Here is an 18,412-nt window from a genome sequence, read left to right on the forward strand (position 1 = left end):
GGCATTACATGCAGATTGTGTTGGATATTCATTGAGGCCACGACGAATCATTTATAATTCAGCAGGTTGCTGATCATAGTTGCATACGTCTCGAACGTGTCTGTTCATCAATATTTTAAAATGCAATTTTGTAACGTGGCTAATTAGGTCCATTTAATGCGACTGGCTAATTACGGTTCTATGAGAAATTTGTGTTTTGGTAGAAATATGGTTTAGTAGTTCGGAAGTAGTTTTAGTAATATGGCTTACTGGAAGCTTGGTATTTTTTAATCACAGCCTAAAATGTTACTGACATGATTTAAGTTCTAGCAATGTTTTTAGCTGCATATGAGAACAATATGTCAAGTGGCATCAGATTTTATTCCTCTAAAATTTGACAGATTGAAGGGCTTCTTTCATAGAAGACTGCAAAGTATTGCCTTCCAATAATTCACCTCCAGCTGCTCTAGGTACTTTGGTGGCAAAAAGAATATCCCATCATAAATATTTCTACTTCTACCTCTCTCCCTCCCCCCACTGTCACACTGTGCTCCTTTGTTTGCATCTCACAACAGGATCCTCGGCTGGGGTTTAACCAACATGAGTCAGATCATTGCTGCTCAATTGATTGTAAAGAGCTGAAGCGGTGATAAATGCGCCGCTGCGTGGACACAGATAGGGCACATTACCTTCAGAAGCAGCATATTTCACCCTTCCAAGGGGCTGATGACATGCAGAGCACAGCATCTATAAGAGAGGCTTTCTTCATGGCCTGATTAAGTCATCCGATGCAATCCACAGAGCTGCTGTACAGCTTTGTCCAAATCACAGGGATGGGCCTCGGAACATAAGCACAAGCATTCACCCGTCTCCCTTTGTGTTGGCCATGGGAATGTGTCATAAAGTAATAATATCTGTATTCACGCCTCAAAATATCTCGACGTGATCGGGAACTTCAATAACCTGGACCTCGCCGACAAGGGCGCAACTTTATCCCAAATATTTTGGAGTCTGTTTAACTATACCATCCCATTCAGAGAGAGAGAGGTATCGCAGTAAGCATTGGGCAGGTACAGATGATGAAATGTCTCTTGTACAGGATTTGCTGTCCAGACAATAGAGCAAACTGAAGTATGAACTGCCCCTATTCCTGCTTCATTAAGGAATATGTATGTTTAATGCTCCAATCACTGCCAAGGAGTGAGAAAGTGGTAGTATAACATTTCTGGTAAGGAATAATTAGGACACAGACACAATTATGCCCACTTAATATGGCTAAGTTTACAGTGAATATGATAAGAAAATTGTTACTGAGCATTCTGAGGATGTTTTTAAATCTTAAATAGTTTGTTGTGCTAGCTAACTAATATGGTTTTTAAGATTTAAAAACCATAATAGAGCTATCTGAGGCTTTCAAGAATACATTTTCTAAGGAATCTAAATGGATCGTAAAAGAACATTCCGTTCCACTGTATATTGTAAATCTTGCTGGACGATAAATCATTCCAGAAGTTATTGCGATAATCAATAATATTGTTGTTTCGAGACCATTTTTAAGTAATATAGTGGCGTTGGCAAAATAATAATGCAAGAACACTTTCTAAAAGATCACATTAAACTTTAAATTTAACACTGGAACTGGAAGACATTCTAAACACCAAAAATAAACAAAACAAGAAAAATCTATTTTGAAGTCTTTGTAAACTAAATTGTCCTTTTACAAAAAGGGCTGATTGAAACCAAAGCACAAAACTGAAGACTTTTATCATCCAGGTTTTGGTTAAAGAGACAGAGAAAAAAAAAAGAGAAGCGACAAACCCGTGCCAACTGAGATTTTTGCGTTTGTCTTAATTTATCATGCAATTAATTGATTTATTGATTATTGTAATGAGCCTAGATGTGAGAGGAGAGAAAATGGCACAGGGGTCAAGGGAGAGCACGCAACAGGACAACTTAACATATAACTATAAACACAAGGAATAAATAATAAACAAACTAGAATCACAGAGAAAAGAACTGAAATAATGTAAAATGATGTACTCAAATTAAGAAACTGCAATAACACGATAATAATGGAACTAGAATTAAATAAAACACCAAAACAACCCAATATCCAAATATCACACTTAGGAAATTTTTTAAGTTTTCCAACTTAAAAATATATTGCTCTAATGGGTTGAGGTATTGTAAAGCTATTAAATATTAACATTAAGGTGCTGCTGGTGGTGAGAAATAAAACATTTTGGCCATTACAGATAATAAGGATGTCTTACCCAGTAATTCTACCCTCTCCTGTTTTGTGTTGTAAAGCATTTGAGATGATTTCCTGACAGCGCTGACTGAGTGCCAAACAATTACTCCTGGGTTATATTAACTATAGTACTAATTTATTTATGACAAAATTAGATATGCAAAGCCTGAAATAAACACGTCAGAATTGCCGGTGAAGACGTTACGAGAGAGCAGAAACTGAAATGATTCAAAAGTTGCCCGCAACCATTCATCACGACGCAGAACGGGCAGGCATCATCTTACCCTAATGCACCGTCCTCTTATGAAAAGTTAAAAATCAATTCTTTTATGAACGATACCGTGAGGCAATATCGGGTTCTCAAATTGGACTATATGTGATCAAAACCAAGTGCACTTTAAATACCGCAGGGTGCTGCAGCTTGTGCAAAAGAAATGTCGCTCTTTTTCAGTGTGTGTGTGTATGTGTGTGTGTTCAAGAAGCATTAGCACGACAGAAGTACTTTGGCCCTCAGTCTGTGTGTCCAGACTCTCCGGCTCCGGACGGGGAGCTTCCATGAAGAAGAAATGTCAGCCAAGTGTTTACAGAACACGTGTTAACATTTACAAAAAACAAAAGTGTTGTTACTATTGTTACTATTTTCTGTTGTGTATGGAAGACAAACAGGGTATTGTATATTAGCTGCATTGTTTTTCATTGTGTTTCCCTGCAGATGCTTGTCTGCATGGTCATTTTTTGTAGAAATGTAAACATTTTAAATTGGAAATTGGTACATTTTGTGAGCTCAAGTATGTGAAGTTTTACAAATAAAGCAACAAAAAAGTGATTGTGCCATAAAAGACCCTACTCCACCCCAACAGACCTGCAGATGTAACAAATAATTTCAATGGAACCTTTCTGATGGATGACATATCTCAAAAAGCAACTGATCATGTACAAAAAATATTCACCAAAAAAAGCCATTTGTAGGACTTTGGGATCTCAATGAACCACTCTGAGGGTCATAATACACAGCTGAATAAAACATGATCCATTTGTAAGTTTTCACTGGATAACCAAAATGTCTCCAAGAACACAATGACAATTCAACCAGGAAGAGACAAAGCAACCAAGAACAAGAGCTAAAGAGTTTCAAATTGAACAATAAGAAAGAGAAACTGGGCAAAATGGATATTCTGTGCACTGACAAGACCAAAGTGGAACGTTTTGAAAGGCATGTGTCGTGATACAGCTGACCTAAAACTAAAAAAGCTGACAGTAAAACAAGGTGAGGCGTAAAGCGTGAGGGTTCTGGCTGTGTTGCTTCCTCAAGAACTAAACAACTTCACAAAGCTGCTCAACAGAAAATCCTGAAAGAAGAATATCTGGCTATCAGTAGATGACCTGAAACCCAATCATGCTTTAGTCGTGCTGCAAGAACACAAAGAACAGTAGCAAGGTTGCTTCTGAATGACACACATGTATACAAAAAAAAAAAAAAACCACAACATTTTGAGTGGTATACACAAAGTTTGGACTTAAATCCAATTTATATACAGTAATTGAATCTCTGGCACACTGTTCATATTGGCACAGTTACAACATGCTTGCATAAAACGCCCTCACTTGTGATAATAAGGACTAAAGTTAGCTAACTAGCCATTAGCTTTACCTTTTTAAATAGGAGCAGGTGGGTTTGGAAAGCTGTTTTCCTTTAATGAATGAATCCATTGTTTGATGATGTTTTTGTATTTATTCAGGTTGTATTTATCCAATATTAAAATTAGTTTGAGAAACATTTTAAATGTGCCAAAAAAAAAGGAGAAACAGAAGAAATCTGCTAAAGGGTAAACACTTTTCCACAGCACTGTAGTAAAGTCCTGGACACCAGCAACAAACGGTGAAACGGATTCCTCTGAACCGTTTCCGTTTACTCAAATCATAAAGCTTCATATTCGAATGACAGCTCTCCTCCCCAGTGGTTTACCATTTCTCTCCTTCTCCCCCATTTTCCCCTGCTTTCATCCCTTTCATTTCACTTTTCTTGTGTTGCTCATTATCAGAGTCTGTGCCAGACTTTACTTAATCCTCGTAGCTTTCTCACTCATCCTCGTTTCAGTCCTGAATGAGCTGTAATGTAATACAAGCTCAATATAGTCAATACAGAAATGCACAAATTAGGTCTCTGATGCAAAATAAATAAATAAATAAAATGTTTCTACCGTGGACTACTCATGATGTTTGCGATAGCCAGGATTACCAGCAAAAACAACCAGGAGCTTCAAAATCTCTGAGGCAGGCAGCTTGCATCCTCATCACAATGCATTTCTCTCAAACTGGAGAAACTTAAATCATCCATTTTTTTCTGAATAATTAAAATACCTCTTGAAGCTCTCTTGAAATATTTCTGTCGTCTTTTTAAACGGTATCAAGAGGTTGTTAGCTTTGAGCTGCTACATGTTGACTAGTATTTTTATTTTTTTTAAACTAATTTCTGTTTGCCGTTCAAATGCGTGCATCGTTTTCTCAGTTTGATGACATGCAAAACAAAAACCAGTTTCTGTACTTTTTGTAAAAATTGTGAGGCATGTTCAATTGCCCAATAAAACAAAATAAGATATTTTAACAAAACCATATAATGGGGTGAGGTATTTTCTGTTATTTATGCATACAGGCATTTATTGTAAACTAAAATCCCAGATTTTTTCCTTTTTACCCAAACTGACTGGGTTAAACGGACACATCGATTGTATCAAAGTGCTTGCGAATGCCCATTCAAAGAAATTTGTATACTTCTTTTAAAAAACAAAAATAATGACAACAAATCGCAGATTTTGATGAGCTGCGATAAAGACTTGCATCAGAAAAACTGGGTTTTTGGGGGGGGGGTTTTAGTCGCATCTCGAGCTGAACGGTGAAAACTCCCATTCCTAGCGTTTATGGAAACATTTTTAGGTTTAAGATTACAGATACTACTTTTTATGTGTGGAGTTCTTTCATCAACATCCACTCTGTGGAAGCATGAAGATTACACAGAAATTAAATAGATGTGTCAGATGTCTTGATGCCCAAGCAGAGCCCCATTTGCTCCCAGTATCTGTTCTGGTTTTTTGTCAGAAATCTATGTTAAGGAGATAAACATGCTGCAAGCACACTCGCAGGTGTAAACAACCCATCCGGTTATACTCTGAATAAACATTAAGTCAGAAGAAGCAAATGAGTGAATTGAATGAAATTCAAAAATATCAGGAGAAAGTAGTGTGGCTGTTTTATGCTGTACGGCGAGGCAAGTTTATTTTGTAGCACATCTCAGCAGCAAGGAAATTAAACGTTTTATATGGGGGGAAAAAAAACAAAAAACATCAAATAAAGCATTGTACTTCAGCGTTGTGATAAAGGAAATCTTGAATACAGACTAAAAGCAATGATGTTTCAGTTATTAATCGAAGGCGGCTCGAAACAAATGGGTTTCGAGAGCTCCAGTGTTTCAGCAGTTTTGCTGTTTTCTGGACGTTTGTTCCAGATTAGAGGAGTGTTGAAACTGATTGCTGCGTCACCATGTTTGGTTCTGATTCTGGGGAGGCAGAGCAGAGTAGAAATAGATTAACAGAAGTCTCTTCTGAGATACAGTGAGCCGATGTAAGAAATGTAGAAATAAGCTGCAGCTATAGGCTATGTCCAGTTGATTTTTCGAAAATAACGTCATTCCATCTTGTTACTTTTCCAATAACCTCTGTGTACTAGTAAGCATTCCCTGCCTGTTGTGGTAGAGTTGTTAAAACGGACAGAAGTTAGGAGTATACCACTGTGTGGGCACCCTTGGGAAACCTCATCACACAGATAACTTATTTCACCTTTCTAAACGGTCATCTTATCTCGGCAAATAGCCAAAATAACAACAACATACCAGTCTGCGTTAACTAGGCTCCGTAGTCAATGATCTTCCCTTTGCTGCAACTCAGGCATGTTGCACTGCACCTCCTCGTGTGTCCTGACAACAACACTATTAACGGTCTCGTGTTTGTCAAATCTTGGTATAAATCCTTGTGGCATTCTGAAGCACGGCTGCAGCGATTTCCCTGCTACCTCCACTGTGTTACGCCGCCATGTTCACTTCTAGAGTTGTCTTTTCATCATTACACAGTTTCCCCGCCTGCAGCCTCATGTTTATGTTTGGCAGTTTTTCTACGTTTGTGTTTTTGTTCTCTTTCTTTTCTAAACTGATTTTGCTAATTGTTCAATAAGCATAGGAATTTTATTGTACAATAAACCATATTCCACAGTTGTTGTTTTTTAAGAAGGGCACAGTAGTGAGCTAAGGCCTTTCAATCCGACTTGTCTGGTAACAAGACTTTTGCAAACTAACAAATTTTCCTCCGGGATTGCCTATATCCATTTACGTATAAACACTAATCAGCTTTGCTGTTCCCTAATGAAGAAAGCATATTATGAATGCTGAAAGGATTAATTGCCATGTTAGTCTTCTGGCATACATAGCTTTAAGCATGTAAGCCAAAAGGTTCAATTTTGTTTTTTATTATTCAGGGCACCTTCTTCCAGAAGTGTTGTATCCCTTACGGCCAAGACACACCGATGGCGTCCAATTCGTTGCTCCAAATTTTTCTGACACACAGGCTTTGACTAGAGCATCCCTCTACGGACCACCGGACTTGCAAGACCTAGTATCCACGCACAAGTATGTAGAGGAAATAAACACAAACTGTCCGGCGGTAAACTCAAAGTTGCTCAAACAAGACTGTTGATTCATTCTTTCATATTTTCTGTGCTGCTTAGCTCCTTCTCTGACACTGGGTTTCTCGCTAGTAAACATTTTAGTTAGCATGCCGCCATGTCCCGCTCATCACATTACCATCACATTTCTGCGTACTTCCAATCAAACTAGACCTCAAGCCTACCTTCGTTGAACAGTCGCAGTCTGCGAGGCCCCACTAACTTTACCGTGTTCTAAATACTGAGCACATCGTCCGGCCTCATTGTTTAGCAGGATCGAATGCCAAATCGGATCCGTTGCGTCTACCTGTGCGTCGATAAGTCGCCCCGATTTCCTTAATTTTGGGAGACAGGCGATCAGTTGATGCTTACACATGAAGTCGATCTTATCCACCTTGGCAGAGGTCTAAAAATCAACCACTGTCCTGTTTCTGCTCCATAACAGAGGCTTGACTGACAGGCCTGAAAGAAAATAATACAGAAATAAATTAGTATTGGCCAAAACCGCAATAGGCAGGTCAGTCTTCATAAAGACCGTAATCCAGAAAACTGCGGGTTTTCAAAGGATAATACCTGTAAGGAAATGTTTTATATGGAGGTAATGATTAAAGCAACATAAACTGTGTTTCTTCTGATAACAAAACGGCTTATGTAGTAGGAACAGAAGATGCTTTGTAAGTCTTGCACATGCAATGCCATATTAATGTCTCTTGCCTCTGCTGCTGTATCATGGTGAGCAGGAAATCTCCTCCTCCCAGAACATACCCTACCTCCCCCCAGGTGGCCTGCTTGGCGGTTTAATTTTGTTGAAGTCTTGGCAGATTACGGCTACCTCCGTGCTGCTGTCATGGAGAGCGCAGCCCAGGCAGTCAGTGAGCAGGGAGCCGTTGCATTGATAAGGACAGCTGCTCTTGCAAGATTTCCCTGGAGAGAACAGTGAGACAGGGCCAGCGAAGACATGTTGGACGCCAGGTAAAAAGCACCAGGACCACCTTCGCTGTGGCACACCGACTGGTATTCAAGTCCCCCTTATTATCTGATAGGCAGCTTACATAGTGGGAGACCGTCAACATTTGATGGCGGAATCAAAGGGCTTACCGGATGTTTCCTGATTGGATTGACTGGTGTTGGCATAAAAAGATCAGACAGGAGATTGATAGGAAAAAAGAAAAAAAAAAAAGCAGGTCTCCTTTGGATTTATTACAAGAAAAAACCCTTCTTTTTCTTTTTTTTTTTTTTATAAAGTCACCACTTCTTGGCTGAGTTTTTCAGCTTCAAAAGGACGACAGCAGAGACAACAGAACACACAAGCTCAAACAACGAGGTTCTGGAAGATGACAAAGGACTAATTTGGTCCGTTTTCACACGACAGAAAAAATGTCCTTAATGAGCTCATCTGGGATTAGTTTGTTTTACAGTAAAAACTATTATGAATGGCATACATTTGAATATGATGCCTTTCAAAACGTCTCCCCGAGGCGTTGTGAACGTCATTTGATCTCAAACTTTCCTTTCCCTTCCCCTTTTTTTTTTTTTTTGGTTTAGCCAAAACAAAGAACTTGACCAAAATGTGTTGGTAATCATAAACCAGTGAGAAAAATTGCCTTGAAAGTGGGAACACTTTGTTTTTGTTTTTCTGCATTATTGTGAAAGCCAAGCCACAGTGAGAACCTTCACTTGGGAGCATCACCAGTGCTCTGTCTCAGGATCCCACTGAGTTTCCTTCACACCGGGCGGGGGATCGTGGAGGGACTTTGAGGTAATGTCTCCTCCTCCAAAGCGGCGTGAACTGAATGTTTATGCACCGCGCGTCAGTGAAAGGCTGCATTTCTGTTTGAACAGACCGTTTTTTGAAAAAAATGGCTTCTGTCGAGATTTATAACCATCTGCTTATCGATGAGTTCTGATGCTCATGTGGCAGGAATCTTGATTTAAAAAAAAAAGGCAAACACAAATGTTGGGTGTATTGATGTATGTAGCTGTGAATTATGATATGATAGGATATTGGCATTTTAAATATAAAAAAAAATTGTTTTAAGTAAAAAGGTTCAACGTTTTAAGGAAAAAAAGCTAGTAATGCTAACCTGACTATGATTATAAAGAGCCGCAGGCAGACAGAGACAGATTATTATTATTATTATTAGTTTTTTTTTTTTAAACTCTGCTATGTCGGAGAGTATTTAAGCCAGAACAACTGGTTTAGGGTCACCCCAAAGCATCGCAAAGAGATCAGACTTTGACTAGGACATTTCAAAAACTTTCACGCTATTTTTGGATCAATTCAGAATTGTTCTTGCATGTGTTCTTGACCAGAGAAAAACACCCCCAGATCACCACACCGACACCACCATGTTTGACTGTATACATAATATACTTTTTCCAAAGTATTTTGTTTTTTGTTATATATTTTTTTAAGTGTAACAATAAAATAGAAAAAAAAAAAAGACTAAGTTTGCATTGAGCTACATACGTCTTCACATCAAAATCTTTAGGAAGTGCCATACAATTACTAATATCGGTAGAAAATATTATTCCAAAGGTGGAAATATATTGGTGTATTAATTTATTTCCATACCCAGAAATGAGCTGAAAATATAGACAATGTGGATTCAAAGTGATTCTTTTTGTGTGTTTCTGTTAGAAACACAAACAACAGAATCCAACAATTAATAATAAAAAAAAACAAAAACAAAACAGGAGTTTAAATGCTGAGAGAGGTGGAGAAAGTGATGAAGGAACAGGACTAACCAACCAGAGGTGATGTGGTTCAGCTGTGGCAGAAAGAAAGCAGGAAACCTGATGGAGACAGACTAATGAACTCATTTCTTGGGTTGTTTCAGTTGGACTATTCTACATGACAGTGTACTGGCCAGTCAGTGATTGTGCTCATCAAGAGAAGCTAATACCATATGGCGTCATAACACAGTATAGTCTGTCCTCTTGTCCTTTCCTTCCAAAACACCCAGGGGACAGAAAGACAAATCAAGAATTTCTGCTTCTACTTTGCAAACATTGTTTTCTGAAATGTTAAATAATGGCAACTGACTATTTGGCTATGAGAGGAAAAACACTAAAGGTCGTGTGTGACAGAAACATGTTGAGGACTCTTTTACAATGTTTCCATTCTTGTTTCCTCAGCCAACCAACAGGACGGAGTGCGACGCAAAAGCAACACTGATCTTGTTAATGTCTTACAGTCTACAATTTCTGAATTAGGAATGAAATAGTTTGAGGAAACATATAAAACCTTTACTGGAATACACAGAAGTGGTTATGGATATGTAGTAATCATCCTGAGTGCCTAAATATCTACTGCTGTTATTTGTTGGACCAATCAACCAATCTATGTCTACACAACTAGGGCCACTTCTCATAGGTCCGTAGCTGGTTAGTGATAGCAACTGTATGAGGTTCACACCCAAAGTTTTTAGGAAAAGAATGCAGTATATTATGAGAATTTAACTGGAACAAGTCATGTCAAAAAAAATAAAAAATAAAAATCTTTTCACGTCCTACCACTATCCTGGGAACATCCTGGTGTGGAACATCCTGGGTAGACGCATCCAGCATCCAGTCCTCAGGCATCTCAGCTGATTCTAACAACAACAAAAAAGAAACAGCCGATCACCGACGTCCTCTCTCCGAATAAAAAGCAAGAAAAAGTAAAAGTCTAAATCTATGGGGCACAAACTTTTGTGACTCTTTGTGCTATATTAAATCTAAAATTTATTGTTGGAATAGTAAAAAAAAAAAGTGAAAGCTGCAGCCCATGTATGGTCTGCTGCTACATCTGGCTCCACATTTTCTCCTCACGATGCCTTGAACTGGTTTACTGTTTTTGCACATGATCTGAAGGCGAAAAATCTCTTCCTGCGCTCAAGTTCCTCAAAAGAATTTGCAACCAAACATCTGTAAGCTCAACAACAGCTTTCCTTCTCTTCAGCTTAGCGTATCGTTTACCTTCGCATTCATCAGTGTAATCAAAATTGATGTAACATATAATTTCAGAGCCTCATCTAATGGGGCTTGAAATTGTTAAGCAGTCGTGATAGAACCATCTGATCTCTATCTATAGCTCACGCTGACGACAGAGCAACTTTCAGGAATTATCGTCCTGCTGGTTTTACTACAGTGATGAACGAGAGCTCATTAGTGTCGCCGCACACGACGTTTCTGTATCTTCCAGTAGCTGCTTGACGCGCTGATGAATGTTGCATTTTTGGGGGTGTTGCTGATGTTTTGGGGGTTTTTTTAACAGCAGTTAACCCATTGCCGTTTTGTCTTTATCCCACCGCCGGCTGAACTCTGGAAGACATCTTTTGTTTTCGCGTGCCGTTTCGTGCTGGCTCAATAGAAATCCAACTTAATTAGAAACCGTGTTTGCTCATTGTCGCTGAGGTTTAGGCAAAATCTGTTTTATTTGCACTAAATTATAATGGAAGTGGGCTTCGACAAGATTTTGAAAAATGATTAAGATTCTTAACGTCTCATCCTTAAAATTTAATTTCCACGCCACTCTCTCTCTCTCTCTCTCTCTGGGCCGCCGTAAAAGAACTTTTTATTTGACAGATGTGCCAGATCTTTCTCAGCCGAGGATAGTCGAGTCGGTAGTGTGGTCTGAATGGATCAAAACCCCTAAGTGCGTCTCGTGGTGCAAGCTTGATATATTGCCACAGCGGCGGAGTCCTTTTTATATCCCACGTCTCGTAGTGGAGCGATGAATCACCGTCACAGACTTCAGCTCCTTTGGCAACTGCCTGCTGGTGTATTGTCGCCCACACATCAACGGCTCTGTTTCCTTCCACGGCAATATCGTGTTTTGTCATTCTCAGTAAACATGTTCAGACTTCTTTTGTTTTCCTAAGCCAACCCCCAAGCCCCCCCCAAAAAAACTAGTTTTTAGGTCATAAAATTGTTTTTGTTTTCTTTTGAGTTACCTCGCAATAGGTATTGCGTTCTCTTGAAATGATGTACTGATCAGTTCACGTGGCATAATTGAATACTGTAAGCCTTTCTTACGGTGGCCGTCGTACTTTCTGCTATAATATGAAGCTTTTGTGAGGTTTTTCTATGTATGTTAATGTCTCGCTGTGAAATATCTGAAGTTTTATATCTTTTTCTTTCTGATAGAGCTGCTCTACAAACTCCTGATGTAAACAGAAACTTTCAGTAAGGAGGAAAGAATTAAATAAAAAAAAATACATCCGAACTAGTCGGTAATGACTTCTGAGTTATAATAAGTCATCTGACTGTTCTGATTGCGTCTCTATTGTGTTGGTAGCCTGAATGGTTTAAAGGGCCGTTTTCATGTGCAGTTCGATCTCAACCTTACACAAACAGACATAAACATGCAGTGAATAAATCAATTTCCAATCAACTTTTGATAGTCGATTAAGAATAAACATGTTTCCAATGAGGCTCTTTAAGTGTGTATGTATATATATATATATATATATATATATATATATATATATATATATATATATGTAAAAAATTTTTAAATTGACATTTGTGACTATAAACAAAACAGACCAGCTAATATTGCAGTAAGTATATAGCGAGGGAATGCAAAAGACATTTTTTTTCCCCCATGTTCCCTACGGGTCTCCATACGCAGCAATGTGCAATGGTGTAGACACACAAACACACACACACACACACACACACACACACACAAAGGCTCATATCACATTGTCCTCGTTACTTCTGAAATATCTTTTCCTGTTAATTACGGATAAATGAACGATGCTCGACTGAGACTGTAAAGACCAAATATCCGACCCCGTCTTGCTGATGTTCTGACAGTTTGAAAGCACTGCGTTGCTTTCTAACAGATAGCATCTCGAATCTGATAAAGTGCAGCTAACCTTGGCTTTCTGTGTAAAGAAAGACGGCGATTGAAACGTAAGAATTTAAGTCATCTGCTCTCAAACCATTTGTGACTAAATATTGAATCCTCCTCTTTGCAGTGGCTGCTATATTACATGCATGTCATGTGAAGATGATTTCAGCGCTTCCCATCTGAGACGGATCCGGGCCATTTTATCTGCTCCGTGGAGAGAATGGAGACACTAATGGGTGCTGCGACTGCATCGATAGGCAAAAATAGAAAGATGAGATAAAAGAGAGAAAATCTGAAAAGTGTGCAGATGTAAAAGATATTAGAGACGCATTTTTTACATTAGAGTAAAAATGCATCCCTTTAAACGGTTGCAACTTTTCCCATGAGTTAAATCAAACCTGCAATATCTCAACAATCTAGTGTGTAAACAAGTGATTTTGTTATTATTATTATTTATTTTATTTTATTTTTTCATTTTTTGAAAGCCAGGAAAGTATATCTGTCTTTTCTGGCTTTTATTAACGAAATTCAACCTGCACGTTTGGTTTTTATGTGTTCAGTTTACATCACAAAAGGGTTCTTGAGCCTCCATAGTTAAGTCCCTGTGGATATTAAATTATGAATAAGTGTTGAGTACACTTCAGACGTCTGCCATTTAAAGTTAGGCAGTTAACAAGCAAACTGCTAGTAATAAGAATTTGAAAACTATTTCTCAAAGTAACCATGTATATGATATGTAATATAAATACCCATTAAGCTTACAACTGCAAAGTGTGGCAGGTTATATTTTTTTAAATCAGTAAGATTAAAACATTGTCACCCAAATATTTCATTATTCTTTAATTTAATTCTATATCTTGTGCCTTTCTGACTTGTCTCAGTGTAATTCTAAAAAACATTAAAACAGTTCAATATTAATGAAACCTTTAATAAAAACAAACAAACAAAAAAATCTATTTTTAAAGAAACCTTGTTCAGTGCAGAATTATTTCGTTCGGGGCTGATAAATAATCTTGTTTACGCTTTTGAACCAGACATGTTGAAACCCAGTAATAACTCATGAAAGACTCACAGGGTTAAGACACCAAAGATCTTCTCTAGAAGCTCTTTAGAGGTTTTTTTTACGTTGTAGTAGGAGTTCATACACCAAATATCCCCTAATATTGATTAATATTCACACAGTGGAAGCTCTCTCAGACTTACCGCAGAAGCTACAGTCTTCTTTATTTCCACTCTTTGGGACACAGCCAATCACCACCAAGGGCAAAAAAATAAAATAAAAATGCTGCGGTTATTTTGGCTGTTTTGCTGTCAGCAACATATCTAGTAGCATTGCTTCTATGTGTTTCAACAACACAAATACTGTGGCGGTGAATAGGTGGGGGTCCACTGTAAATGCACAGAGACACAGCGGAAACAGATGTGGAGGAAATCCCCAACATCAGCACGTGGCTGCCAACTCCTCAGTAAGAAATGGAGCTATTGGCTGTTCTAAATTTCATCCATTCAGAGCTGTGGGGTTCTGAAGGTTTTTGTTTAAAGCATCGCCGGAGCGATGTGGACAGTATCTAAGCATCATGACAGATTTAGTTCTTCAAAACATTGTTTCCTTTCCTGCTTCCTCCTGATTGTGGATCTTTCTATTTGTCAAGCGCACTGATGGAAAAACACCAATGGTTTCGGTCCGATTACCAGTAACACGTAAACGACAAAACACGATGGCTACCAAAAGCAACCCACAGAGATAGGTAAAGGTCAAAGGTCAGGCAGTTGGGCCCCTTGGCTGCTTTAGTGGGTTAAAAGATTCACATGCTGCATCTTAGCTGCTGTCAAACCTGCTGTCGGCCAACATAAGAGAGAGAGAGAAAAAAAACACACCTCCCAGGAAGATGATAGGTGATTCAAAAGTGTCTAAATGCTGTTTAGGGTGTGGATGAGGGCAGACGTGAGATCAAAGGCTCACTAGTCCCAGCTGCTGATGGAGCCCTAATTACAATGTTTTGACTAGTCCGGAGAGAGGTGTGCTCTGCCACTGTCAGGCTTTCAGACAAAATTACCCCGTTGGTCAAGAATCAAGTCCAGTTTCATTTAGTTTTGAGATTTGCTTGCTGATGAGTCTCTACAACCACGATGAGTACAAACAGATATAAAAGCTGTTGTTTCTCACACTGCGTTTTGCCCAGTGTCAGAAACGCATTCGCCAAAGAAGATTGTGCCCCAATCAGTGGAGAAGATTTTTATTGAGATACAATCTGGGATTGCAAGGTTTTGCACAGAGCTTTGTAAAACTTTGCAGTGTGAATTTTGACTGATTCAAATCCTCACAGAGATATTCCGCTCATTTTTTTAAACGTCAGATTCGGAAATTTCAACTTTTTAAACTAAGACCAGTGAGCAGGAAGTGTGTGAAGAGCTTACGAGTGTGGCTAAATGGAAAATCTTCCCACAGTTGAGGAATTTGTTTTCCCTTCACATGTCACAAAATAATTTTTTTCATATTAAAACAAATTTACGCTTTCCTCAACAATGAATCTAGAAGCAAGAAAAGCTAAACGTTATGAGCACATGTGAAAGCGAATGTCGATAAATGTCACGAGCAAAGCATTGTGGGATTTGGGGTGTTGGCCAGCTGGGCCAAAAGGAATCACACTGCAGGCTGAATTTGACACCTGTGGACAAGAAGAGGAAGAAAAAAAAAAGAAACATAAATTGAGGAAGGAAAAGAAAAGCTGAAAAAAATGTAAAGAGAATGAAAGTCTTTAAAAACATCAAATTCCAAAAAAGGAGGAAGGGAAATAGTAATTGCACAAAAGGTCATAAATTCATCACACCCAAGTAAAGACCTTTTCAGATGTAGAGCGTAACACGACAGCCCTCTTTCAAAAATTCCCCTTGAATTTGATTTCACTCTTGACTTAATCTTTTTATTCGTGTGGAGAGGCATTTTTTTTTTTGGTCAAGGAGGTTGTGCATGATGTGACTTAATCCTTAGGCCTGCATGGGCACAGGCAGGCCTTTGATCAGCTCCTGTTTGATGAGAGATATCGACAGACCTCATCTGACACAGCGGCCGGCGCGCCGCAGAGCCCGAGCCGCTTCCCCCTCCTCACCCTCCACCTCCTTCTCCTTCTGCACTTGTTAGGCTTGATGCGATTAAAACCGAGAAAAAGATGGAAGCGTCGAATGTCGGAGGGGGGAGAAACAATAAAAGGAATCGCTGCTGCGGCACCACCAACAGGCTGGGACCTTGACTTGATTTATGAGAAAAGGGGGCTCCATTTCTTTTCATTTCCGTCTTTCTCTCTCTCTCTCTTTCTCTGGGTGTTCCCCTCTGTCACGCGCTCTCATGTGGACGCACAGGGCCGGCAGAAGGCACAGGAAAACACACCTGTGCTCGTAAAAGCGCGAACGCCGCCCTGTGCTTGCCACCCTCTGCGGGAGGTTAAAAATGATCTCCTGAGGTCTCTGCGGACTCTGGCACAACATCAGAGTTGGGCCAGCACTCGAAGGCAGTTCTTTCCAATAGTTCACGTCCCCTTTGCGGCTCTCTGAAAACACTCCATAATTAGCAGATTGTTGGCGTTTCTAAATGTCAAAGAACTGCCCAGCAGCACCAGCGGCAGGTACTGTTGCTTTCAACTTTTATTCACTTTTCCGATAATTTTTTTTGAGCGCAATATTACAAACTGCTTTGTTAATCGCAGTTAAAGGCACTGTTCTCATTAGATTTACAACGGGCCGTAGGGCAGAATAGGAGCAATAGATTTTCACAACATGCAAAACTAACCTTGAGTATTTCACCAGAAGGCAATTTGATTTCTCTAGTTTCCTGAAGATGTTTCGCCTCCTGTTTGTCAAGATGTGAAGGATAAAGAAATATCTTCCTGAGCTGCTTCACTCTGCATCGTCTCAGTGTGTATTTTAGCTATTATGCACGTTTATGTAGCTGCACTCCGAGACAAATGATTTCGATTCCATTAAATAGAAATACTTGTGTCTTGAAGAATGATTCGGAAAAACCAACGTCTGCTAAAATGGCGGTGGATATTTCTAAGGCGGAAGACGAAAGATGTGTAAAAATGTAACATGCACATTTTTGTTTAGAGAAAAATCACCTTTTTCAGTAGCAACTTCTGAACACTCCCAAATATTATTACGAATTAGCATCATTAAGGGCTCCTCGCTTATTAAAAACTACAAACTCCTAACAACGTGCAATTCTAAGCCCAATTTAGCAACTTTATTATTATTATTAACGTAACTATTGCTGACATATAAACGAGTCGGAACAGGACAGAAATTAAATGTGATGTATTATCTCTCCAAAATACTTCTCTCATGCATATATTAAACCTTTTCAATAAATATAAATCATTAAATGGCCTCTCTCAATTAATTAGAAATGAGAAAGAGAAAAGGATACAATTTGGAAAGCCGCATTTCTCAACCTTAGAGCTGGAACACACCTAATAGGACATCGATTTTCTATTTGTCTTACCCGTTGTGTTTTATAGGTTTGGTTTCTAGTTACAGCTAGAAACATCTGTACATGCCAACATAAAAAAAAACAACAAATGTTTAAATCAAATAACGTCTACATAGATGCACGTGATTTGTGTGCAAGTCTGAGGTGAAAAATCAAAGTACTTAAACGATACGCAATGCTCTGTTTTCAAATTAAGGAGATATTATCCTGACTTGTGAGAATTTCCTCCACGTTACACTCGCACAGAAAAACACGCCGTCGCGCGCGCACACACACACACACACATCGAGGAGGGAGGGAAAGAGGCTGACGTGCTGTCAGAGCAAAACGCCCTCTGCTGAGAAAATAACCCTGCCTCAACCTCTCCCCCGCACACAGGAATGAAAGTGCATCTGAAAGCTATTTTTTCCCAATTTGCTTCTGTTTAAGCAGATTGTCAACTACTGAATACCAAAACCCAGCTGCCCCCTGACATTATTCATGAAGCCGTGGACACGGCTCACAGGCTGCAGGAATTAGAAAATACCAAGGAAAAAAAAAATAATCTAAACAAAAGAACCGGGGTCTGCGAGGGCTGAGGGCATGGGATGTTTTCTTTTTTATTATTTTTTATTTTTTCTGCGCCCTCTTTTTCTGCTTAAGCCAGGAGTAATATTATGGGTGCAATTTAATAATATGAGAACTAGGAGAGATCTGGATTTTCATAATCTTATGATAAGGAAAGGGATTAAGAATAAAGAAGGGATTTATTCGCTTGATCTGCCAATATGGTGGACCAAACAATTTTCCCCTCAGGAGGTGATATGTTCCCTTCTGTGTAAAAACCCAACTGGAACCCAATTACTATTCACTGGAAAAACGCTTAGTTTGGCCCCGTTATGTTTTTGACGATTGGCCCATGCATGATGATATTCCGCACCATGTCACCAAAGTCCTGGCTTGTTAAAGATGCCACGTCAATTAGGCGGCACGCAGAATGGAGTTACTGGTGCAAAATGTAACGTCTGTTTGAACTGAAATGCACACATTTGATGGTATTCTCACTTTGTTCTGCTAAACGATGCAACGGGAGGCAGGATCCTGTGAACTTCGACACCATCAACCAAGATCTCCTGCATCAGAAGCTCACCCGGCTTATAGCGCC

The 18,412-nt window shown here is 39.1% G+C and overlaps 1 protein-coding gene across 2 annotated transcripts in view; it reads right to left on the reverse strand.

Moving 5' to 3' along the window:
* The window catches only part of ntng1a (netrin g1a), a 321,235-nt gene that overhangs the window by 196,776 nt on the left and 106,047 nt on the right, over nucleotides 1-18,412 (reverse strand). The window contains exons 3-4 of one of the 2 annotated variants that reach the window (XM_044104584.1): nucleotides 10,457-10,536; nucleotides 7,313-7,402 (exon numbers count right to left, since the gene is read on the reverse strand). The gene's annotated coding sequence lies outside the window, so the exon portion shown is untranslated. The remainder of the gene's footprint in view (nucleotides 1-7,312; nucleotides 7,403-10,456; nucleotides 10,537-18,412) is intronic. The other variant, XM_044104587.1, reaches the window with a different exon arrangement.

The sequence above is a fragment of the Gambusia affinis genome, linkage group LG21, assembly GCF_019740435.1.
Source record: "Gambusia affinis linkage group LG21, SWU_Gaff_1.0, whole genome shotgun sequence".
NCBI lineage: Eukaryota > Metazoa > Chordata > Actinopteri > Cyprinodontiformes > Poeciliidae > Gambusia > Gambusia affinis.